This window comes from Coturnix japonica, chromosome 10, assembly GCF_001577835.2.
Source record: "Coturnix japonica isolate 7356 chromosome 10, Coturnix japonica 2.1, whole genome shotgun sequence".
NCBI lineage: Eukaryota > Metazoa > Chordata > Aves > Galliformes > Phasianidae > Coturnix > Coturnix japonica.
In genome coordinates this window covers 2,228,715-2,254,348 of record NC_029525.1, presented here as the reverse complement: position 1 = coordinate 2,254,348, position 25,634 = coordinate 2,228,715, and the positions used below count along the sequence as shown (strand labels likewise).

General features: G+C 42.6%; 1 protein-coding gene and 1 long non-coding RNA gene across 4 annotated transcripts in view; one reads left to right on the top strand and one right to left on the bottom strand.

The window, feature by feature from the left end:
- The window catches only part of HMG20A (high mobility group 20A), a 33,364-nt gene extending 27,938 nt beyond the window's left edge, over positions 1-5,426 (top strand). For all 3 annotated transcript variants that reach the window (XM_015872458.1, XM_015872459.1, XM_015872456.2), the window contains one exon: positions 1,265-5,426. The gene's annotated coding sequence lies outside the window, so the exon portion shown is untranslated. The remainder of the gene's footprint in view (positions 1-1,264) is intronic.
- Positions 5,427-23,961: 18,535 nt separating this feature from the next.
- Positions 23,962-24,981, bottom strand: LOC107318530. The gene is made up of 2 exons (XR_001557398.2): positions 24,760-24,981; positions 23,962-24,100 (listed from the first exon to the last, which is right to left on the bottom strand). It is a non-coding gene; the product is annotated as an uncharacterized LOC107318530 (long non-coding RNA).
- Positions 24,982-25,634: the final 653 nt, after the last annotated feature.

Below are 25,634 nucleotides of genomic sequence, written 5' to 3'. Positions count from 1 at the left end.
GGCTTTACTGCTGCTGTTTGTGAAGGGGAACAGCTTGTTGATCCATGCCTGGGATTTTTCAATAGCTCATCAACCTCCTCATTTTTGTATACTGTTTTCTAACTGCGTTATAGGCTCAGAAAGAGATGTGGAGGATGGGGGGAGGCTTTACAGAGTGTATAAAAGGGAAAGTAGTTTCTCATTAGTGAGTTATTAGAAGGGTGTGCCAGACCTGAATCAATGTTTGTCCTTTAAGCACCTTGCCAGTAAAAGTGTATCTGAAGGCTACTGAGATCTAGACTTCGGTTTTCATGTCATGGGGATTCTTATTTCCTAAATAATGGATGTTTTCTGCTTTCCTAAAAATGCAAATATTTTCCTCTTGGTTAAGCTGGATTTAGCTATAATTGGTTTGAGGAAAAAAAATTATTGCTTCAGAATCCTTCTGGCTTTATAATTAAAAAGAAAAACTGCATTCCTCTTTCCCCCTCCCCCTGATACTTCCCCTACTTTCAGCAGCAAAACACTGAGGCAATTAAACTATAATTAATAATCACCTAGTTTCATTATACAGATCTGTGCATGTAACTGGTTCCAGTGGTCTCCTAATTCATGGGGCTGTCACGCCGATGCTCACATGGCAGTTATTTTGTGACAATATCTTAGAAGGGAAGAGGGTTGGCTGTTAGAGTTACAAACTCAGAAGAAAAGTAGGGCTTCCACACGAGAGAGGAGAAGCTGTGAAGGATTCAGCTGCCATCTGATGGATTGAAACAGCAGACTGTCATCATTATCCCTTTGCATATAAATTATGTTAATTCTTCTAAATGTCGTCTCTATCAACCAAATGGTGCGATGGAGGTTGGGACACATTACAAATCAATTTCATGGCAAAAATACCAGCGTGATGATAGTCTTTGAAAAACTGCCCTTTGCAGAATGGAGATGGCTTTTTTTGGTGGCTCAGGTGCTTTTCTTAGAGAGTATTTGACTATGCTGGTGGCTGTTGTTGCTTTTCTGTACTACATGGTGAAGATGCATTTTTTGTGCAAGCATATGGGAAGGGGAGAGGAAGCCTTTCTTATTTAGCACCGTTCTTTGAGTGGAAGCAGGAATTCACAGTTGCAAAAACAGGAGGAATTCTGGTATTGTTCTCTCTGTTGGCTTCTGTGCAATACTTCTTAATACTGTGTTTTCAGGTGTATCAACCAGTGTATCAGCAGTGTCCTCTTCAATCCTGACAGCTTGTCGTCTTCTAACACTTATTTTTCTGTTTCATCCGCAGGTCTCGTGATCCGGTGATACTTGACAAAATTTCTTTGGCCAGTGTGGAATATGAAGCCATGAGGGAAAGACTAGGGGTGGGAGGCAGAACTGCAGGTTTGTCCCGGTCCCTGCCTTTGTGGTTTGTCATTGGGACAAACAGATGCATTAAAAGGTCTTAAGAAGCCACGGATATCACCCACTAAACATTCTGGAACTGTCCTCTATGTAAACCCTTAAGTGCATGCAACTTCTGTGCAATCTTCAGTTTCTTATTAATTCTGCTAAATGTGAGGGTGCATATGTTCTGCGGACTTGCTGACTATGGAGATGAAACCTCTGTGAAATGAAGTCAGCCTGTGTGTTGTAGTAATAACTTGCATTACACTGCTTCATGTCTTCTAGTGTCTTTCAGTTTGTTCTCATGTTTATCTTGTGAAATTACCTTTCTCCATTTTAGTTTTCATCTTTTTATCTGATACTTTCAGTACTGGATAGCAGCGCTTGTGTTCTTCACTATAATGGGCAGTCTCCCTTGGTGCGCTGTCTCATCCTCCCCTGCCTGTCATGTTTACATAAGCTAATCTTCAGCTGAACTCTGTTTTCTGTGTTAGCCTCCAACTTCAACAATATGAGTTTGTGTGAGACTGGCTGCAATTGGTACTTTATGACTCGATTCTACCAGGAGAGGGACTTCTTTGTTTCCCTACAGCACCTCCCTTGCACACAGCAACCTGCCCTTCTGCGCAGACCCACTGTTATCTCTTGAAAATGTTTGGGAGGAATGTTTTACTGCAGCGTAGATCAGAGATAGGGTAGAAAGTGAAACGTTAGCTTTTTGCAGTTGGCTGGGAAAACAGAAATCTCCATTTTAGGCTACCACAAAACACAGTTTGCCTTTGCTCTGATACGTTGCTCGCTCTAATTTAGTTGTCTGCTTACTTTTGGAGAGAATGATCTCACGGTGAGAGTAATATTCTATATAAAGATAAGTGGGCAGGAAAATTGTATTTTCTTCTGCCCTTCTGAAATTGGTGCTGGAAAGCAGCGTGCCTGGAAGCAGCACGTGTATTTTTGCATGAATTATTATAGCAGAGATGGTTATTGGCAGCTAGGTCCACATAGCAACCCATGATGGTATTCTGTGTTACAGCACATAAGTGCTTTTTGACTTCTGTACAGGCGAAGTGCAGACTGTCAAGCCTATATCATTCAGCTCATTATGTTTCTGTGTGGCCTAAGTTAAAGGCCTAAGCCTTTTATTAGCATAAGGTCTAACTTGGCACACTGGAGACTAATTTTTCTGAGCTACGGCTGCACCTCTTGTCCAAGATGGCACCTACTGTTTGCACTAATGTATGCAAATTGTTTGCTGTCCTTTGATTGCTGTCATATTTTGAATTCAGACTGTGGTTAAGCACCTGTTGGACATCCGTGAGCTTAATGGTAATGATGGAAACGTGCTTTCTTCCATGTGACAATCTTGCTCCTCCTTCAGAAATCTTTCAGGTTTTCTGTGTTACGAATTGGAGATTGCTTTTATTACATGAGTGCATTGCAGTCGGGATTGCTTTTGTGTATCTGTAAGGCAAGTAGAAGATTAAACAGCAGTTTCTTTTTTCCCATGCGACGTGTGCAGACTTCATGCTTGCCTGAAGCCATCTCCAGGTCATCACCTTGTATGTCAGGTCTCCACTTTCTCATGGACTTCCTGCTGTAGCCAAGCAGCGAGGATTTTCATGTATATTCAGGTCTTCCTTTCTGGAGGAAACTCCTTTCTCTTGTCTTCAGGCTCACGATCAAGACTTCATAAAAAAGAACCTTGATTTGTTGAATTGACCTCCGTTATTTTCTGTAATGTGGATGAGACCAACAGATGATTGACGTGAACTTTTTAGTGGACTTTATGACAAATGTTGTGTGGGGAAGAAATCATGTGGATTCATGTCTTCAGAAGACACTCATGCCTTCCTCTCCTGTGCATGTCTGGATTTGTAGCGTTAGCGGTGTTTTGCTTGGATTTAATTGTGGCCAAAATACGATTGATGAAATTCTAAAGCTGACTGTGACATCTGACCTGATACATCCCATAAAGGTTCCAGAAATTGTTCTGTAGTGTGGTAGAAGGATGCACTTCCAGCCTATGACGTACACATTCCATAAATAAGGTATTTGTGGCTGCAGGCTGCCCTGCTTCCATAAATTCAATACAGCCATCAGCTTGTGGCACACTGCTAATGCATCGTTTGGTTGAGTAGCATGTAAGTATTCCAGGATGGGAGACTGAAGATCATATTATTAACTGGAGGTTGACAAATCTGTTGACTTTTCCTACAAGGAAGGCGGGGCAGTGTTATACCTATGTGTGGAAAAAGTAATTTCTTGCTTACGGCTGATACACCAATTAATGTTCTGTCTCATTAAGATGCTTCTTATTTACACTGATCAACCCTATGAAAATGGATTTTGTCTTTCCGGTGTTTCTGAGTGTCACTTCAGTTTAACGTTTTTCAGTGTTTGCTGATGTGGAAAACAAATGAAAATGTTGGTGTCAAGGAGAGGAGCAGGATAAAACGTTTTCATCACTTAGAGAAATATTAAGGAAAATACATGAAAACTGAATTAAATTACTTGGATTAATGTGTTTGGAGTTGTTGAGATGCCAATTTTTTTTTCTGTAAAATGCATTTGTAATTAAACTTTTGGAGTCCTGTTGTTTTTAAGAAGTTGATGTGCTTGTTTGACACTTGCTTCATTAAAATCCATCCTGATTCAATTTTAACTGCTTTTCTGTGAAAGAACTACTAGGATTGCTTTGTTGTGTGCGAGAAACCATCAGCTCCGTGTTTGCCTTTGAGGGGAAGTAAGGTTAGAGATGTTCCTTCCCTCTTCTCTTCCCAAATGTATCCCCCTCTGAAACAGCGGCAGGAGCTGGTTTGTATGATGGGAACTTTGGTGACTGTGTACAAATAAACATCAGGGCACTTCCTGTCCTCTTTGGCCCCCAGCTTGAGCTACTTTAAGACTGTTGTCCCTTTTTTGACATCCTCGTCCTCCCTTGACCTCCCTAATTTTTCACCCCCAGATTTGTTTTCTTTTAAGAATCTTCTGCATCATAAATGTTTCCTCCCAATTGATTTTCTTTTCCCCTGCTAGATTCTGTCGTGCATCTTCTGCTCACTGAGCCACACTGCAGCCTTGTGCAAGCAATTGTGAGAACAGCCCTGAGTGCACATCCTTGTGGGAGGAGTTTGGATGATTTCTGCCTGCATTGCTGCACCTTCTGCGGTTGCAGTAGTGCAAAGCAATCATGTCTGTGCTGCTTCTGTGGTCACATCATGTTGTTTCAACTGACCAATGAATGCCTGGTATGTCTCTATGCCAACATGCTCGATTTGATTGAACCTTTTGCTTTGTTAGAACTGACAAGCAGCATATTTAGGTTTACTTTTTGTGTTTTACAATGTCTCCAAAATACTGAAACTATAAACATAGCAAAAACTGAAAAAAGTTCCAGTCCCTTTGTAAGCTTTGCTGCTGTAAATGGCTTTAGGAGCAGATGGTGGCCAATCATGCTCAATATATGTCAAGATGGTCATTATATAGTCTTAATTTAAGACAGGACGACATTCCTACTGTTTTTCTTCTGCTTGTAATCTCTCTTTACCCTGCTGTCTTGTTGATAATCATGTAAGGGAAGTGATGTGGATTTGAGGGTTTTGAGTTCTTTTAAGGGGAAAAGCTAACTCCCCTTTTCCCTGGTGTATTTCTGCTAATAATGGTTTCTGAGGTTGAAATGAGTCAGTTGCTTGTTTTGCTGGGGTGTTTCGGGGTGGGTTTTTTGTTTGTTTCTCAGTTGCTCCAGTTCAGTTGTATCTTTCAGACTTCAGGAGTGTACTCAGACCCATCCTTCACTTCTCCTATAGGGTTTTCTGCTCATTCACTACAAATACTTTAATACTTTTTGCTTCTTTTTTCTTCATCATTGCTTATTTGATTGACATTTTTCTGGCATTTAGAATGTGTTGGTTATATGCAAGATTTGTCATCCTGGTTTCAAAATCAGTAGACTCTGTACTGTACCATTTTGGTATGTGATAATCTATCCACATCCATTGTGTAACGCAAGGACCACTGTTTCTAAATCTGACGTCTGGGTTATAATAATAAACCTGCCATTCTTATGCTGTGGGTTTTTGATTTTTATCATTTGATGGGTGGGTGCTGATGGGTGAAGATAAGAAACTGGCATTTGGGAGATATAGACAAGTCCTTGCTTGAAGCTTACGGCTAGCTGGCTTCATTGCTGTGGATATATGTGGAGACCTGTACAGCGCAAGGTTTTGGATGTATACCAGGTTTTTGAGTAACTGTACCAAAGTAATGACATATTAATGCTGCTAGTATGTTTTTAAACACGTTTTTGGATGGAAGCAAGAAGGAAAGGTGACTGTACAAATCAGACCAGATACATAAAACCACATAGCTTCGAAGTTTAACCTGCAACTGAGTGAAAAAGGTGCGATTCTGATGGCTTCTGTCACTGAACTATGGCTAGTTTGCAGTCTGTTCCAAAGATGTGCTGGCAGGGATATGGGCTGAATAGTCTATTCTGACATATTTCAGCTTGGATTTATGTTTCACTCTGTGTAAAAACAAATGCAACACAAGTTTATCATGTTTGAGCCTATTTTGTAGCTACAAGAAAGCAACAGGCGATTCTAGCTGTAAAAATCAGTGTGAAGTAAACTTCATTTGCATGTGTATCATACAAAGTTAAACTTAATGCTGACATGTAGTAATTTCTGTTAATTACTTAACGAAGTGGTGAAGTAACACTTGAAAAGATCTGCATGGACAAGTAGAGAAGCAATATAGAAGGGACTATTTTTTCTAGTCGAGTAGGGTTTTAGGTCCTGATCCTGAGGTGCTTGGGCATGAGGTCAACTTTGTACTTGTGCATGGTGCCACTGAGTTGATTGGACTTGCCCTCCTGAAGAAAATGACTCTTCAAATTGATTGTTACATCAGAGTTACAGACTGGAACAGTGAGAACATTGAAAGCCTCTCAAAAGTTCTGTAAAGGCTTATTCAATGAGAACAAGTTTAATACTGAACATAGTGTTAATTCACTTACAGAATTTGAAGTCTTTGTACACTGCTAACCAGGTATGTTGTTCTATTTAGAATCTTCCTTCATCTCCTTCATGCTGTGTTTTTATATCCTGGTTTGTCATCAGACATGCAAGTGTATGTAAATAATTCACTGCTATCAGAAACTGTTTCACGTAGCAAAACTTCTGGCATATTTTTGGGGAACTAATCACAAACAGTACAGTGGTTTCTGAGCAGGCCTGCTGGAGGCAACAGCCATTCCAGTGATGACATGGGACAAGTTACTTTTGCAACACCAGTTGTTGTAGAGGTAATGAAAACGCAAGGTTCTCTGAGAAGCGTGGCTGGCTGTATGTTTTCTCACTAGTTTGCATGGCAGGTTGCTGCCCAACAAAAGGATCTGCCATTTGGTTTTCTTAACCCACGTAGAGAGGTTTGATTAAAGAGTTGAGAAGCTCTGTGGTTGTAATAAACAGGAAACCTCAGTTCTCCTGCTGATACATGGAAAAGATTCCAGCTGATCACAAGCACTACTTCTTATAGAATGTAAGCCATAGGAAAAGGAAGTAAAAGCAATCATTAAAAACATAAGCGTGGTGCTCTTCTGGGCTTACTAACATGCATATGTTTAATTTGAATGTCATAAGAGCAAATATTTTAATGGTTAGAATTCCTTCCCAATGTGCATAGTTGGTTGGGTCTGGTAAAAGAATTGTTATTGATATTCTTTAATGTATTTTAAATACTTACAAGGAGTTCTGCCTGTCAGAATTCTTGTTTGAAACATATTGGTTTGACTTCCTTGGGCTGAGTAGAAGAATTATACATGCGTCAGCTGAATAGCTGTCTGTCTGGGGATTGGTAAGAGGTGTAGCTTTCAGTCTGGAGTAATAGTACCATGGGATTCCTCTATCTCATACGGGCAGTTTTAGTTTTATTAAATCTGCTCTAGTGTTAGTCACTAGAAAGAATTCCCTCATCTAATTTACTTGAAATAATATTGCTTAAGCCCAGGACGCTCGCAGAGAAATCCCAAGCTGAAATTCTAGGCCTATAAACATACCGTTTCAACCCCTCACCTTTCAAAATGAATGTTAACAACTGTATTAGTGCTGTAAGTCTTCTCAGTGGAAGTCTCTGGTTTTTTTTCCTGTATGGCACTTCAAGTTCCTGCCTCAGTTGTTTTTGTTTCTTCAATGCTGGAGAATGAGAGGTAAACTTGGTTGGACTGGGACAAGAGATGCAGGAATTGTATCAGAAAGTGCAAGCCCAGCAGGATGGCTGAGTCCTGGAGAGTGAAAACCTCCAGAATATTCATCTGATGCCTTTCCCAGAAAGAACTGGGGCTTTTCTCTCATCAGTGCTGTATGTGCTCTGAAACAGCAGCGTGGCTGCTGATTTACTTATCTGTAAGTATCAATAATGGGAAGAGTGTGAATGTCAAAAGATTTTAGTTATTTTACAGCTCTTCTATGGAAATGTTCTGCTGAAGAGCATCTGCTCACATAGATGAAATGTAGCTGTGTGCATGCATGTGGGTTTCAAACATGTGCTGTGAACTTAACAAACAGAAGGAAAAGGTGTCGTGTGTCTTCACAAGGAGTGAGTACAAATTCTCTTCCATCTCACCCCCTTAACAATCTGTTGCTGTTAAAGGAGACTTTGTAGGACAATTAGGCATAAGAGGATAAAATAATTTAATTTGCATTCATTCTTGAGGTGTTTACCTACTGCAGCACAGAAATGGTTGAGTCTTTAGCCTTGGTGTGTTTGGATTTGGACATGCAGATTTCATGCATTCTTGAAGTGGTTTTGATAGAAAAAGATAGGAAATGTGAGAACAGAATTCTAGCTGTAGCCTAGTTTTTGGATTTCAGTTATCTGGAAACGTACATTTGCCACATCTGAAAGAGCTATCCATGTCAGGAAAAGAACCCATTTTCTACTGGGGGGAACAGTGCCCTCTAATGATAATTCTTGGTATCTTAAAATGAGTGAAAAAATCTGCTTACAGAATCCAAAGCCAGAGAGCTTCTGTGTGTCAATTCCCTGCTTTTGTTCCAGACAAATGGTAGTTTCCTTAACTGCTTGTTTGTTTGTTATATGGGGTTACACAGTCCTTTTCCTATTATGCTTTGAGGGCTGGTCAGGGTAGAAGCAGGGCAGAGAGACCAGAAATTGTGGTATGGCAAATAAAACATTAATTGAGTTAACAGGTCTTTGAAATTGTAGTTCCTACAGCAAGGAAGGATTGCGATAAAGGCTTCCAGTTGGCTAAAGCTGATGTTGTGTGTTGGCTGATATGTGAAATATGCACAGTTGATTCCTCTTGCTCCCTAACCAGCGGGAGCTGTGAATACAGAAATCCACATACAGGAAACTTTGTGACTGCTGATATTTTTGTCTCTATAGAGTTGGTTTTTGTTGGGGAGCCTGCAATAGCCTCATAGCATGACCAGAACTCAGGAGCTGGAGCATATACAGCATGGTGGTAGCTGCTTTGTGAAGATTTTACTGCAGCTAAGAGCACCTGCACACTTGTGAACTTCACTGGCTCATCAGAGTAGTAGAAAACTTCCCCAACTTTTTCTTGCTGAATGTTTTCTGATCTTTCATGACTTAGATGAGCTCATTTAGAGGTTCTACAAGCACTGGAGTTCACACAAGGTCAGAGAGGAGAGGGATTCAGGAAGTCCTGGGTGGTATCTTGCTTTCACTTTGTACAGTGTTCATGAAACTATGGACTGAAATAATGCAGGAGCACCAACTGTAGAGAACCATCTCCTTTTTAAAATCCAAAGCTGTCATTAATTGTATGACTACATAAGTCAATCCAACTCCTAACTTCTGTGCTGGTGCTCTTAACTGTATGTTTTCTTCTCCTTTCTTCATATTAAACTGTTCCTGCTTACAACAAGTTAAAACTGTCTTAATGCCTCTGTCAGCAACATTTTCCTGTAGAAAAAGCTTTTCCATGAACATCTCTAGAGAACTACTGAATTTGGAAGGGACCCACAACTGCTGTAGTCAAGAAAATGTTTAGAAAAGGTAAGTCTATGGAAATAAATGTTTTAAGTTATCCTGTTTTCTGTGAAATGAAGGCAACCAACCCAACAGCAGTGCTGCACTCTCTGGTGCCAGTTCTGAAGCCAAGCTGAGATACTGAGAAAATGAACAGAAGGTATAAAATCAGAATTGCTTTGGGGCACGGGTGGATGGGTTTGGAAGCAAGATCACGTTACTGATAAATCAGTTTCTGGCTTTCTCCATTGGGGATCTTTCTGTGTGTTCAAATGCAGGAAGAATGTTTATAGGAGAATGCTATTCTGATCAAGCATAATTCAAAGAATGCAAACTTTCTTACCTTTTAGAATTTTTTCTTAATAGAAAATAGAAAATAATTGCCAAGCAATTCAGTTTTTACCACTTCCCTTGCCTCAGTAGAACTGCTATATGTTATTCATTGGCTGGCTTGTATAGGGGTAGCTTAATGTGGGTCCATCCCTATCCTGAATTGCAAGTTTGTTGTATTTAATCATGTGTTAACCCAGTTTGTTCTTTGAGATTTGTGCAGTAATTGCCGGAGCAGTCTGAAGCTGATTGAAGCGTAGGTGTACTCTGTAACACACCTGCTGAGTTTTGCAGTGATGTCTGGCCATTCTTGCCTCGTTCTGGTGTTCTTATATTTTCATCACAGCTCTTCCACCTTTCTTTCAGGTAGTCTTGCTTTATGTTTGAAGATTTATCTCCCTTTTTTAGGAAATGGATCTATGTCTACTTGGTCTGGCCTGTTTCCAGATCTAGTATCCCATCCTGCACTAAAACCCTTTCATTTCTGCAGGTACCACAGGCAGGATTTGGTCTCTGTGTTTTCCAACTCTGATTTAGTCACTGTCCATTTGCAGCCCTCTGTCCTGGACTCCCTGTGACTCTTTGCTGCTGGAATTTGCTCTTTTATACACATGGCATCGTTAATTTGGTGCTTTCTTTGTCTCTCTGAATCACTTTGACATTGTGTAAACTTCCTGTTGTCATCTAACTTATAAATGACTGCAGAAGGAATTCTGAGGTCCTTCTCGGGAAGTAACTGTTACACAGGCAGCTTTGCTTCAGTACCCACCAGCAGCAGTAACTGAAAGTATCACGCTGCAGTTCTTGATCTGCTGATACCTGTGTGTTTGGTTTTCAGTTAAGCTGTGGTGCAGACTACAGTTCACCAGCTTACCACAGGCAGCTCTTTGTTTGTCCCATCAGCCATCCCTCACTATATTCAGTAATCCATGGTAAGGCCATGATATACACTACTTCCTGTAGTAGTATATATAAAAATTCAGTCCTATTAAAAAAGTATTAAAATGCTTCTGGTAGTACAGATAAGAATATGAATAAGGGTGGTTTCTGAAATCTGTTTTACTAGTAGGTCTCTTTGTTCAACAGAATTGTAGCAGAACTCAGCTCTAATGATGTTATGAAAACATGAAGGATGATCACAGCTCAAGACAGTGATAGCGTTAAAGAAATGCCAAAACAACAGCAGAACAGAGGGGAAAGAGAAGACAACACAGAAAACTTAAAACTGACCATGTGTGCAGTGTGACAGACTTTACTTGGATGGAGATGCTCTATGAGAGGGAAAAGGTACAGACCAGCATCCATTCCATAGAACATAAGAGTGAGTCATTGTCTTCTTGCACAGGTGGTCTTACAATTGCCTTAGGATTAAAAACTCAGACAGGGGATTCATAGTAGGTAAGCTTACCAGCCAGTTTGTGTTAATGTGAATTCAACATGCAGCATGATTTCTGTTGAACTTGCCCAAATTTTTTTAATTCTGATTATAGAATACAGAGAGAACTAACTTCACCAGGAGCTCTTCTGGGACATACTTATGTCCTGAACTAATATGAAATGTGAGATCTATTTGTTTTGATTCTCTATGCTGTCATATAGTTTTGCCATTCTCGATCCACTAGTAGACACTCCTAACTTCAGAAAAGAGTTCTGGCTCTCTTGCAATTAATGGTCATTTAGACTCCAAATCTGAGGGAGCTGGGATTTCATCTTCAACCTTTTTGCATGGTCGTAGGTTATCAGCCTGTAACAAAGTTGCAGTTGGCACTGCAGCTCTTTCTAGATTCTTCCATCATTCCCAATCCTATAATATGGCTTCACAGAGGAATTTCTGCTATGAAAAATTGAAGAGCAATTCCTGCATTGCAATACAAGATTGAACAAATCATGTTTGTTCAGCTAAAACAGCAGCGCTCATTCCCATTTAATGGAATCAGTGTACCTGGTTTTTTTCATATCGCCAATACTTACTAGCTGGGTTCCAATTTGATGATAAAATATGAGCATTGTCGCTTCACAATCCTGAGGGAGCTTCAAATCACAGAAAAGTCTGTCCTGTCACTTAAACAAAAATCTTTCTTGTTATTGTCCTTTCACTGCTGCTACTTTTTTTTAATGATGGAAGAATTTTGATTCAACTCTGAAGTTCTCCAGTAGTGAATTCCCTGAACTCATTACAGGAGCTCTGCTGGGAGGAAGGAACCATCCTCAGGGCAAGGTGGGAGGACTGAGCCCAGATCTAGGTTGCAAAGGTGCAGTTGCCAAGCTCTGAGATGTTCTGTAAGTGACAGACACTAATGCTGTCACATGGCGTGGTCAATGTACTTGTGAAAGGTACTCAGATATTTCAGTGATGAGAATGATACAGAGTGATGCAGAACGGGCAAGAGTTCTAACCTGATCAAGGCATTTGCTTTTTGCTTCTGTGGTTCTTCATCATGTAAATGAAGAGAGTTAACATCATCCATTTAGACTGGGAGCTGTCTGAAAAAGAGACTAAGACCAAGTGTCTAGGAAATATCACTGTAATCTGAGTAAGAATCTGTAGGCATTATTCTGTTTAATCACCTGCCTCCAATGAGAGTTTTGAGTGTGTTTTAGAGGGTTAGGCGTAGTCATTTCTTGTTGGCCTTTTTATTATTTTTTGTTTAAGACAGACTTGTGTTTATTTTTTCTCTGTTTGAAGGGTGCGACCTAATATTATTAAATATTGCAATCAAATCTTATTTTCATTATTCTTTCTTAAGTTCTGACCTTTAAGAATGTAAGCAGAAATTACAGCCGTACAAGGAGGTGGCAGAATTCTCGTGTGGTCTTCTGAAAAGTCATTTTTTAGTTGCGTGGAAGAAGAGTAGTCAAAATATATCAAAATATATCAGGAAGATAAAGTGAATAAAAAATGAACGACCTTACTGAGTGCAGGAGCCGGGAATAACCTCCTGACTGGACTTCTTCACCTACCCAGAAATTATCAGTATAATGAGACTGTAGTTTTTAATCATTTTGAAGCATAACGGTAGTGTGCCTGGATATATATTTATATCAGAACACTTGATTTCTGTGTGGATGCACTAATGAAAAATGATAGACTGTAAGTATCAGCGTACACACAGTTTTTCAGTTTAAAAAATGATTTTTAGCATACAAATAGGCCCTATCTTACTTTGTTGTCTACAGAGGCTCCATAGCAAATGCCACATAGGAAAAAATGTTTACCGGGTTCTTAAATTCACCATTTTTTGACAATCTGTATCTTTGCAGGCTCCTCTGAATTCCAGTCTTGCTGCTCCTTGTTTGGATGAGCATAAAGTGCATTTCTACTGCTTTTTTAGAGATGTAGCATCGCATCATTCACTTTCAAAGGGGTTTAACGAAGAGGACATGGTTACTCAGTGCTGTTTCAGTTGAAGCAGCAGTGCTACTGCTAGGAAACTTGTGTTAGAGTTAGGAGCTGCTCATCACTGGGGAGGATGGAGCTGCGTCCAAAAAAAACCTAGTCAGTGAAAATGGCATATTCCCATCTTTTTACTTCTGCACATGGGGGGAAGTCACGGGTGAGAAAGCTTGTTTTAACTAGGCATGAAGTTGGGAGAAGAGGAGAGAATAGGATAAATCAGATGAGATTCAGGCTCCTGGGTAGTGAAGGAGTTGGTTTAGTTGTTGCCCATGAAGGAAAGATTCCCATCATCTCCAGATCTCTCAGGAGACATCGTATGCTGAGCTTCTGTGATGAGAAGGTTCCGAGTCTGGGTGGTTCACTAGTTTGAATGTCTGGTTTGGGGAGGTATGTTCTCAAGCAAAGGATTCTAAATATAAAACAGCCTTGTGAAGTTTTCATCTTATGAATATTCACTTGTTGAATTTACATTTTGTTTTTCATCTCCGAGCTTCTAGAACAGAGCCTTACACAGAGGACAGCCCTCCCATCTGTCTGAGTAAACTGATGGAAAATGTTTTGTGCAAACAGTACCTTGTGTGTCCATAGTCTTTGGTTGGTTTCTTTTGGAACACTTTGAAGGTCCAGCCTTTGTCACATGCAAGCTCTAATAATCCAGGACTTGAGTAGAATTCGGATCTTCTGTTCATCCTTGAACGTGTTTATAGTGATGGAGATTAAAGTGTAACTGATAATGCAGTTTGACCTTGGGAGCCTCAGGTTATTTGAGTAGCTGTTCTCTATTCAATGAGTTCTTGATAGACCTGGGAGAGAGCAAATGTGTTTAATGTATTCTTGTCAGGTGCCTGGATTGGATGGTCTGGAACTGCAGGGAGGATCATCCTTCAGAATGGAGTGTTATCACTAAAGCTTACATGGGCACCCCCTTCTCTGTGTCGACATTTCAACTGCAGATGTCATGCTTCACGATCTTGTTGAGAGCATTAGCAATTGCAGTTGGTCCCCTGCTTTCATATACACTGAAATCATTTTCTGAAGAATGAAAGATATAAATAAGGGTATGCATTCTTCACAACCGCCCTTTCCCAAATCCCTGGAATGCTTGATTGCTTCTAGACAGAGGATTTGTTGATATGTGTGTTATTCTGTTCTCATTTACTTTCTTTTCCAGTTATGTATCAAGTTATTTCCTAATATGGTTTCATGTGATGGCTAGTGGTACAGAATTGATGCAATTGCTCCTAAAAAGGCTGTTAGCCAGTAGATTCTAATTAAAGCAACTGTTTTTTTCCCTTTTTTTCTAGAGGAGAAAAAAAAGTCCTTCCAAGAGCCCACTTTCTTTGTATCAGATGAATATATATGCAATAATTTGCCAGCTTGTTGGAGACAGAAGCTGAAATATGCTCGGAGCAGTTATATTCAGCCATATGTGAGTGCTGGCACTACCTGGAGCTTATTTTTCCTGCAAGGTGATATTTCTACCATGTAATCTCGCTGCTCCCCACCCTAGGCAGTATTAGGGAGAAAATTTGTCAAAATGGCTTCCTGTCAGAAGGTTCCATTTTCATCGTGCCCATGGGAAAATGCAGAGATTTAGCTGAATATTCACGGTTCTGGGTTTTGACCGGCTTAAGTTTTCAGGGCAAGTCCACATGCCCCATGGCAGAAGCACTTGCATTTACAAATCCTGCCCTCAGGTTCTCTAGGGAGAATGTTTCTTTGATCTTTCTTGTGTCTTCCATGTGCCTGGTTACTTAAGCAGAGGTGGAGAAGAGAAGCTTGTCCTAGAACAGCTGTGCTGCAGGGACAGGGAGGGCAAAGCCAACAAAAATCCACTATAAGAATTGTAATGGAAACTAAAAGGTAGAATTTTACATGTCTGTTTCTCAATGACCAAAGTCAGGTGCAGCTGTGGAGATGGGATGGGGGCTAGGTGGGAATTAAGGAGCTGTACTGCCCTGATATAACATGGACTGCTCGTTTTACTGTGAGTCTAATGTGGTGGGGGGGAGGGGGTGGAAATCACCTTGTCTCTAAACCTCATCTCCCATCCAAATCTGCCTCATCATGTCAGACTGAGAAGGCAGTGCTTAGGAAAACAAAGAGCTGTTGCAAATGCACCTCCCTGTTCCAGGTGCAAGGAGCATTTCCTTAAAATATTTTCTTCTGCGTTAGAGAGAATCTGCCTAAAAAGCTTACGTAGCTAACTCAGTGCCTGAACCATCCTCGGCAGGAGGGGGAGATGGAATGAATGATTTGCAGTTAATACCTACTAGCCTCAAGACTCGATGGGAAGATAAGATGGGTACTTACCCAGCAGGGTTCAGTGCCTGAGAATCTCTGATTTTCTTCCCTTTATCACTGCCCCAGAACAGTCCTCCATAATTCCTTGCCCTTAGTGTCCTAAATATCAGTCAGCCTGTTACTCCTCACTTGGAGCGTTTGGGTTCTCCTCATATTGGGCATTAGTCCTTATCATTCCCTACAGAGCGTGAGAAGTTATATCCCTGAAAATCCTTCCTTTCCAGCATTCCCTGGTTTAGATGAAAGAAGCCAGCCAATACCCACATTTTCCCTGTTTTCCCTGTCCTCTCGCTCCCTTACACCTAAGCCGGCTGTATCTGTGAGGCTCCAAAACCTGTAAGTGATGCTGTTTGCCTCTCTGTCAGAAAAGCTTTTAAATCTGAGTGTAAAATAAGACTCCTACAGCAGTAAACAGAGTGATCATACTACTACCTTTGAAGTTACCATTTAAATAACCTCCAGGGCTTCACTAATGCAGGAAGCGAGCAAGAGGAAATAATTCCCCCCTCCTCCCCTCCCTCCCTCACGCTCCCCTCTCTGAAGCAGGGAAATGGAAATGCATTCTTTGGCAGAGGTGGTGTTCAGGCTATTGCAGAAGAGATGAACAGTTCTAACTTGTAGCTTAGCTAATGAGTCAGCACATTCATTCATGGGCGCAATTTATTAACCTGTAAACACTGCAGGTGATGGTGTTATCACTGATGAATTAGTTTTAATTTGCTTTATAATTTATAAGGTAGCTGCTACATCAGAGGGAAGCCTGTGTTTGTTCATTTGTCCTGGCTTGGTCCTAGGGAGAGGAGAGAGGATGTAGGGAACAAAAGGGAAGCGGTGCCAGTAGGATTGTAGGAGCAGAGCTAGTTGCAGACCGCTTTCTACTGATTCCATAACCCCCCTGGTTCTGGCTGGTGCTGCTAATTCATGAAAGAGTGGGTGTGTGTTCCCAGGCCTCTAGCTCTGCATCTGAACTGATGCGTGGAATTTCCTGGAGTCAGACAAACGCGTAGCAAGAATGTAAATGAGCGTGCATGACAGCGCTGGAGGGTGTGCGGTGATGTGCTGCGCAGGAGATCATCCTGTCTTAAGTAGGATTGCTGCTGCTGGAATGTGGATGGCAGCATGACATGTACCTGCTGTTATAGCAGGGCTTTCTATGTGGGCTGATGGCATACACCTACCCAGTAAGAACGCTGTGTAGCCTTCTGTGGCCTTTGCAGTCAGTGTGTGCAGCAGTGATAGCATAGGACAGGGTTCCTTTGAGACATGGGGCTTGTTCAGTGCTGGAGGGATCAGGACTAGGAGGATACTGAGAAGTAGGATATTGTGGACAATAGGTGTTTGACAGGTAGTTTAAGTAGTCAGTACTTAAAAGAGTTCACTCTTTTTAAGTGATTTATTAGATAGTAAGGTTTGTTCAACCAGTTAATAGTGTAGTCTTAGAATAAGTCTGAGTCTTACCAAGCTGCCCGAGGTCAGCTTCTCCTGGGATCAAAGGACGCAGTGCTCACCATTCCTGCATTTTCAGCCTGTTCTTAATTGAGTGTTAGGGGCTTATCTTTTATAAGGAAAACTATCCGCGTGCCTGAGCATGTTACTACTTCAGCCTGACTGAAATGTGAGGAGTTTTCAAGGCAATTATGCCTGTGCTAATCATAATTTGCTCCGTCATCTAGGAGTACCTGTCCTTATGTCTGCGTTTTGTTAAATTGCTGAACAATTTGATTAGGTCATTTAATAAGCTGTGTAATTGTGCTACAGATATTCCTGATGCATACATTATTTTCATTATCTGAGTTATCACCACCCATTGTTACTATTGTAGCGCAGTAACACTTAGAGGCTGCTATTAGAACTGAAGCTCCATTGTGCTAGGTATTGTACAGATGTTCAGTAAGCTGCAGTCTCTGCTCTGGAAAGATTGCACCTCTGCTGGTATACAACACCCCATCATGGCACCCTCTAGACTTCAGTGGTCTCACCCAACTATATTTTATATCATAGTTGTTTGGTTTGGGTTTGTGGGTTGTTTTATTTCTCTGCTTGTTTTTTGAGACAAGTTATCCTTTCAGCTAAGGAGATGTCTTCATGCCAGCAGCAGGAAGCATCAGTTCCAGCTGCACCAACCTTGTTGGTCTCGGTGTCTGGTAACTCCCCTGCTGCCTGTCTCTTAGTTTACTCTCCTCTCAGCACTGCCCTCTACTATAAGTTCTGTCTGATCCCTTTCAGAGGTTCTCTTGTCTCATCTGTCTTTACCTTCCTGTTTTAGTGATATTTGTATTTGGATTCTTGTAAGATCACTGTTCAAATAAGGCCTTGTAGCTTGAGGTGTGTGGCATAGGGAAAGAGCAGAAGATTGGGTCTCCTCCTTGATCTTTGGTTTTATGAAGTGTGTACAGCAGAAAACTATATTGTGAAAGAGTTCTTGGTAACGACAAGAACTTTCCCACTTATACCCACAGATTCTTCCCAAAAAGAGAGAAAATGTTCTGCCCAAAATAGTTCTATGGGTTCCACAGTGGAAAGGGCCTTGTAGAGCCTTTCGCCTGTGGAGACAGCGGTGTTCCTGGATCCCATTTTTCTGTGTTCTTTGAGTGTTAGCAGCGCTGAGGTTTGTTAGCCAGCATTTAGGAACGTGTACTTTCAAGTGTACTTCAAATGGCCACGTCTGCTTTTTCCATAAGCCCTCCTGAGGGTGGAACATTACAGTCAGACCATCCTCTTTCATATCCACAGCATCAGTTTCTGTTTTATCAAATGTATTTTATTGCAAGCTGAATTCTTTCCCGGCTTTTTGTACTTTGCCAGATTCCCTTGACCTTGTGTCAGTCAGTGATGAATTGTACGAGTCCCTGCTGAAAACACTGCAGAAGCCGGAGGAATGCCAGCCTTGCTGTGTAGTACATTGAGACAAAATATTTTAAGCCCAAGACTGATGGGTATGACTTCTCTATTTCAGTCTGCTCCTTCAGATTAAAAAGCTATTAAAAACTTCTATTTGTCTTGATGCATCTGCTGCTTCATGACCAATGAATGGCGTGACTAGGACTGGAGGCTGCGGGTAGGAGGGTGATATTTGTGATGAATGTATCTGACGGTGTTTTATTTGCAGGAAAAATAATTAAAAACACACTACAGCCAATGATTGGTTTGTTGCAGGGGCTGCAGAAATAGCATCTAGTGCTTCTGGCCGAGGGCCGAGCAGTGTCTGAAGAGACCACAGACCTCTAATATGCACAGAGCTGCTTTCTCCCAATGCCTCTTAGCTGTCCTTCCCTCCACTGTGCTGCGACTGTTAGATTGGCTGTAACTGTGAAATATCATTCTGTAACGTGTATTGGATCTCTAATTAATTCTGTAACTCTTTTATGCAGTTTTGTAGCTGTATGATTAAATCTGCAGAGCGTTTCTATGTAAAACTATAAAGTAACCAATCAGTGGTATTTTTCACATGCCCTGCATTCAGTTCTCAGTGTCAGAGGCTCACTGAGCCAGATTCTGTGCTGATGGGAATCAATGGCATTAGAGTTGGTTGATTTGATTTGAAACTAATGGTATGAGAATATGAGGATTTACGGAGTAAACTGGGAGGCTGGAAACTTGCTCCAAGACAAAGCTGGGAGGACGAGTCTGTAAAAGCTTTGAAATGATAAAAAGGCGTAAATATCAGGCTGCTTCCTGCCGGGCTGCTGTCATCTGCTGTGGCACCAGAGCTAGAAGGAGGAGAGGTGCAGTGGCTGCAAATAGCAGGTATTATTTCTAGAAACAGTTGGTGGGATTTGGATCTGGTTTAACAAGCATTACATTTTGGGACTGAGGCCAGGTGCTATTCACAGAGTTTGGGTTTGACCCATGGCTTGGATTAGGGGCTTGAGCTTGATTTAATTTAAGTCTAAGGCTGAACTTAGTTGGCATCTACTGGTGGGGTTTCTAGGAAATCCAGCCCCAATAAGCTCACTGAAGCTTTGTTGGCCCAAGTTCAGTTTTCAAATACTGGTGAGAAATCCAATGCACTTGAGCTGTGTTCCAACAACAAAAAGAGAACCCACACCGATGCCATTTAGGCCTGACCTCAGCACCCTCATTTCTCCTGCTTTTTGGAACGAGGGAAGGGGGTGCAGAGATGAGAAAAAGATGTCTGCAAATAGGAACTCAATTGGTTTAATATACAGAGCATTTTGTTGCAGCCTAACTGGAGCCTCTTATTAAGAATCTGATGGCATTTCTAAACAGGGAGAGCTGCTCCCTTGGTGGGGGCAATCTCCAATCATACTCCAACATTGCTTTTGACATATTTATGACTCCAATAAAATCTCCCATCTGGTATATTTTAAAATAAAATTGAAAATTTATCACTTTAGCTGGTTTGTCGTTCTCCCTGAGAGAAGATAGCCAGGCTGAGATTATTGCATCGGCAGCCTGTCAGCTGAGGTTAGGCTGAGGTGTGATTTAAATTTCAATACTTTCCACATTACAGCTGTCTGGGGTGGGGAAATTACAAGAAGAAAAGCAGAGAGTCTGTTATTTTTGTTCATTAGTCTCTCCTGATTTGCTTTGTTTTTCTTTTTGCTTGGCTGGGGAAGCTGGGGGAAGAAGGTGCTCCCCATTTTTCTGAATTTCCACAACCTTGGCTTGCTCAGAGAGATTCTGGAGGGGATGAGGCAGACCCATAAGGCTGGGCTGTGAGGGCAGGGAGGGATCCTTTTCTGTATGAGGTGCAACACAAGTGACTGCATTTATATAGCTGCTAGAGCCAGCCTGATTAGGCTGTGACCTTTGGGAGAGCAGAGCTGAGGGAGCAGTGCCAAATGTGATTTCTCCAATGCTTCCTCTGGCATTGCCCACTGGTGCATCTGACTAGGTGCATTTGTTTGTTACATCAGCTGTGTGTAAATTATCATAGATCTTGACTCCCTTTATCCCCTCCAGTTGTTTCATTGATCAGATTGTGACTTGAGCTACTATGAACTTGGGGCTGATATCTTCCACTGCAGTCACAAAGGCAGGAGAGGAGGGTGCTGGTGCAAATACCCATGTGAGGGCTGCAGTAATTTGCCCCTGCTACGAGCCTGGCAGGGAAAACAGAACCCAGTGCGTTAGGCCTATGAAATGAAACCTTCATTTGAGGCAAATGAATTTTCTTTGGAGTGCGTATGAACCTTTTCTGCATGATTTGTGTAGCATGTTTCCCTTCTCCAAAGCATTCATTTTGGGCTCATTATGTGCAGTGGGCGCATTGTTCTTCTGAAGTTTATTTGTGTGAATGAACATATGCTTAAAGGATCTGGTCACGTGCATTAAGTACAATGCCAGTGTGTGTCTATGGCATTGTGCTTCTGCCAGCAGCCATATTGTACATGCACAGTGCATGGGTGTTATTTCATTTGATTGTTCTATTTTCCTGTTTTCCAGATGGGACAACCGGGGTCATTTGATGACTGCATCAGGTGTTTTGTTTCCAAGCACAGCCAACATGAATTTGCTAATGTCAGATTTATTCTGAATCAATCTACTGGCACAACTGGGGAAAGCAGCAGCCTTTGTTGCATGGGCATTTTTGGATCCCTGGCATGTGTTGAACTCAAACAGCACACGTGCTTTTGTTGCCTATAGAAACGAGGTACGTTGCACTGAAAATAATGTGTGCTGTAATGTATGTTCGTGATGGTATGGTTATATACCACGTGCACTCAGAGGCCATAGTAAAAGTGTATTTTATCTCTGAAAATCAGTATGCTGAGGGCTGTATTTGTGCAGTGTAAGCGCATATTTTCTTGCACTTGCTGGCAGAGTTGTGGAAATGTTGAGTCTTCATACTGTTAAAATAACAGAACGGTTGTCCATATATTTTCTAATTTCCTCAAACATCCTCTAGCTTCCATGGTTTAAATTTTTGTCTGTCCAAATGATCTATGTCAGAATATCAGGAAGGATATTTAGGCAGTTAAGGCAGTGGAATGGAGCAAAGTTGTGAGTTAATGCTTTTCTGATGCTGTATAAAAGGGAAAATGGTGAAAAAGAGCCACAAATAAAATAGGAAATGAACAAGATCAACCAGGGGAAAGTCGAGGTTTGTGCTTAAATTGGCGATGTCTACAGCATAGGAATTCAGATGACAGTATTCCTATTTTATTCCATCCTGTGCTCATGCCACCCTGCCCCAGATCTCACACCTTCTGGGGTCAGCCCCCGGGATACAGGAAGGATGATGTAGCACTTCCAGCCTTGTTCCTTCCTTTGCCTGGCCTGCCTTGTACTTAGCTGCTTTGAAAACGAGTCAAGGCCTTCATTATCCCACCGTTTCTTTTCAATGACATTTTAAAAGATCTGACACAGAGTAGGCATGATTGAAGCACCTGCTGCTTTTCTCTGTAATTACCCAGTTTCCTTGTTGGGACTGAAATTATTGCCCTGCAAGAGTGCAGCGTCCCTATTAGCACATATGAGCCAGCCAAACACCAACCTGCCTGGCTGCAGCTGGCACCTCTCCATGTACTGAGACACAAAAACGATTTTCCTTGCCTGCTGGGCTGAGCTGTGGCGTACCTGAGCCCAGTGGTGGGGCTGCAGCAGAAATGATCTGTGACTTTGACAGAACAAGGGAAAAGGGAGCAGGAGCACAGTGAAGGGATGAGAGTGGTGCCAACGGCTGGGGCTGACAAGGACGGTGTTGTGCCTTTGGAGGCTGGGAGCTGTGAAGGGCTTGGGAGGCCCAGCACCCAGGTGCTGGTGGCGTGGCAGGAGCCCAGCCCTGGGGTCAGTGCATGATCAGAGAGGTAGTGAAGCTCTGTGCGGAGCAGGGGCAGGTGCCGGCATGCTGAGAGCTTCCTGGGAGCTGGTTACTTGTAGCTCAGTGTCTTTTGTCCATCGGTTTCTCTTTTAATGGTAACTAGAGCTAGGGAAAATTGTTCCTGAGTAGTAACTAGTGCAACAACTGGAGGTCTGGCCTGTAGCCTGGGGAGGGAGAGCACAGCCCGGAGGTAGAAAGAGGCAAATCTAAGACAGATGAATAATGAGTCTTCATTATGGAGAGCATTCTGCAACGTTTGCTTCTTAAAAGGTGTTCAAGGAGCATCTGCAGCCTTTGTGAAGGGAACTCAGTCCAGAGAGGTGGGAAAACATGAAAGTTAGGAACAGTTCAAATTTCTCTGCCCTTTTGCAAAAGGCAGGAGTGTGCTGGGGGTTGTGTGTGACACCAGAGGGAGCTGACAGTGATTCCTGCAGGTATTTGTTGTCCGGCTGCTCTTTGGATTTCAACTCCCAAAGAATCATCAAATATCTGGCCCTGGAGCTTGAGTGCTGACCCTCTGCTGAGCCCCCTGGCTCTGAATTGAGCTCCAAGATGCATGCGAGTGTGTCAGTCAGTGGATGTGCAGTGAGAGGAGAGAAAGAAAGGGAGGATTATGCTGAAGGATCAATGCAGTAAATGACTTCCACGCTCAGGGAGCTCACAAGCTCCCTGTAATAAAGGAAGAGGCAAATCCAGATCCCGCGTAGCCTCCGTGATGCATAGCTAAACCTTATCTCAGCCTGCTGGGTTTCCATGGGGCTCAGCTCACACCCCAGCCCCTCACTTCTCCCTCCCCACAGCAACGCCTGCTGCCTGCCTTCCCCCCCAGCCTCCCTCTGGGTCCTTGTGACAGGCTTAGGGATCCTGGGACCCTGATGCTGGAATGGCATTTTGGCCTAGCTGCAATTGTTTATAAGCACAGAGCTTTGATGCTGTTTCCAAGGCCTCTGGAGAGCTGAGAAGGGCTATTTTTCATGTGATGCTTTTGGAGTATGCTATGGGAAAAGGTCAAGGGACTCAGTGGGAATGAGTGGGTCACATACTCAGTGGTTTAGGGCACGACAACAGCATTGGTTCTTTAAGATCTCCAAGCCCACTTTGTAAAAATAAGCACCTCTTACTGAGCTGCCTGGGAAAGGAGAGGGGCACGTCTCCTGCGATCGGATGTTCGCGGTGTTCCTCTGGGTTTGTTCTCTTGCCTTGGCAATTGCTGCATCTCGGCATCCCTGTGAACCAGACAGATCCCTCAAACAGTGTTCAGCATTTTAAAAAGCCTCCTTGCTTACCGCTCTGACCTTTGTAATACAAGGAGAAATTCTGTAAGAGCAGAGGCTCGCCTCCTGCACCCGGCACACGGCTGTCTTCCAGCAGGGCTGGGGAGCAACACTGCAGGGCTCCATCAGCCCATCCCAATGTCCACTGTGCTGGGCCTGTGGGCAGAAAAGCTTTAGGCCCAACAGATATTTGACTCTTATTTTTCGCACGTGCTGTATTTGCTTATTCAAGTCAGGGAGGGGGAGCAATCTAGCAAGGGTTGTCCTTTTTTTCCTCTCTGATGCGTACCTACTGTAGATAAAGAGCCAGGAACAGGAAGCGGAGGGGTGAGGTGGCAAGTCATTTAAATTGGAAATAGAAGCTGAATGTGCATTTCCCCACTCTTGCCATCAATCACTCAAACTTCCTGTATGCTGTGAAATAAAGGAGTGGAGTTTGCTTGCTCCCCACTTCCCCCTGGGATGGAAACATTTGTTTCACTGTCAAGAAATGCTGATCGCTCAAAGCATTCTCTTTCCTAGATGCGTTCCATTCAGAAGCTGAACTTTTTGGTGTCCTCCAGTTTGGACTTCAGAAATGTATTCAGATGTCTTGCAGATGTGAGGAGTCACTCTGCTGGTGCTACAGCTCTGTAAGGGAAGGAAAGGTGCTGCTGAAATACAGAAGGGCCCCCAGCAAGTTGAACAGATACGTCATTGCAGAGCACTGGCAAATACTCTCTGTTCTCTAGTTGTTTTAACTTGTTTATGTGATCTCACACCTGATAGAGTGCAGTGAAGGCCACGTCCTGCTTGTCATTGGAAACCTGTGAGTATTTTATGGGACTAACAAATATGTTGGAATAGATAGAGCAGCATGTGTTGACTGTTATTTACAATTTAGCTCTGCTGGAAGGCATGGGGACAGTAGCAGAGATGTAGATTGTAGGACTGGGAAAGGAATAGAGGGAGGAAAAAAGAGGAAAAAGAGAAAGAAGTGGGACAAACAGGCAAGTGAATGAAAGTTACCTGTCTCAGAGCAAATAGCATAAATGAAATAAATGTGGAAGAATTCGGGTAGCTCCACCCGGCAGAGACTCAATTGAAAATGACCAGCAAATGTCTGTGGTTTTTAGATGGTGTCTTGGTCCCTGGTTAAGAAATTCCTGTTATTTACCACTCTCTAATTAGCCAAATTCTTGTCCTGCACAAGAGGAGCTGACTTAATTCCTTTGTGGAGGCACTCAGGCAATGGACAGTTCTGAACTTTGGGGGATAACCCAAGTAATGGAGCATTAAAAAGCTCTTACGTGACTTCAGCATCCTCTGACATCTGTGGGAAACTTGGTTACAGCATGGTGTTTCCAAAACTTCCATGAGATGGCTGGGAGCAAAGTGCTGATACTATTCAGTTCAATTGCTCTGACAAAGAAGCTGGTGAGGAGCTGTGTCCTTGGAGCGCAGTCATGGCCTGGAAACTTCTATTGGCCGTGGGGGACTGAAGCCCCATTCCCTTGGGTTGTGAGCTCAGCAGCTTTTATGAGCTCAGCCATTGTGGGTCTGGGCAGAACACACAGGAGAGGCCTGTCGGGAAAACCCAAGGACTGGAAGGAAATGCTGTTGGTGACTCAAAAGGCAGAGCTCTTCCTTTTGTTGATGTTGGAGTTGAGCCACACAGACATGTCCTTCCATAATTATCTACTAGTTGCTTGTAGCTCATGCTTTTTAACCTCAGGCATCATCATGTGTTGCCCACACCCCACTATGTGAGGCTGGAATCCACACCAGGAGCTCAGGTATCACATTGATGCAGACTCTGATAAGCACAGATGTGTTTGCTGCTGAGATGCATTCAGCCCAATGCATAGGTATGTACTGGGAATGTACAGATGTTGTGACAATGCAGGCAGGCCATGGTCAGCAGTCGTTGTGCTGCTGTCCTGCTTGCCCACAGAGGGCTGCGCATGGGATTGCACGCACATAAACACCCAGCAAGATGTGTCACTAACGGCTCGGTTTGAGCCTGCTGAGGGAGTGTGGGCTGGTTAGGAAGTGTGGGTGGGGGAAGGGATGAATGGATGTCAAAACATCCTGACAGAGGGAGAAAAATCTCCGCCGAGTCCCGTGTTGAGCAACAGAGACCCTTAGCGGTCACCTGGAGAAAGACACGGGTGCTGAGCTCAGT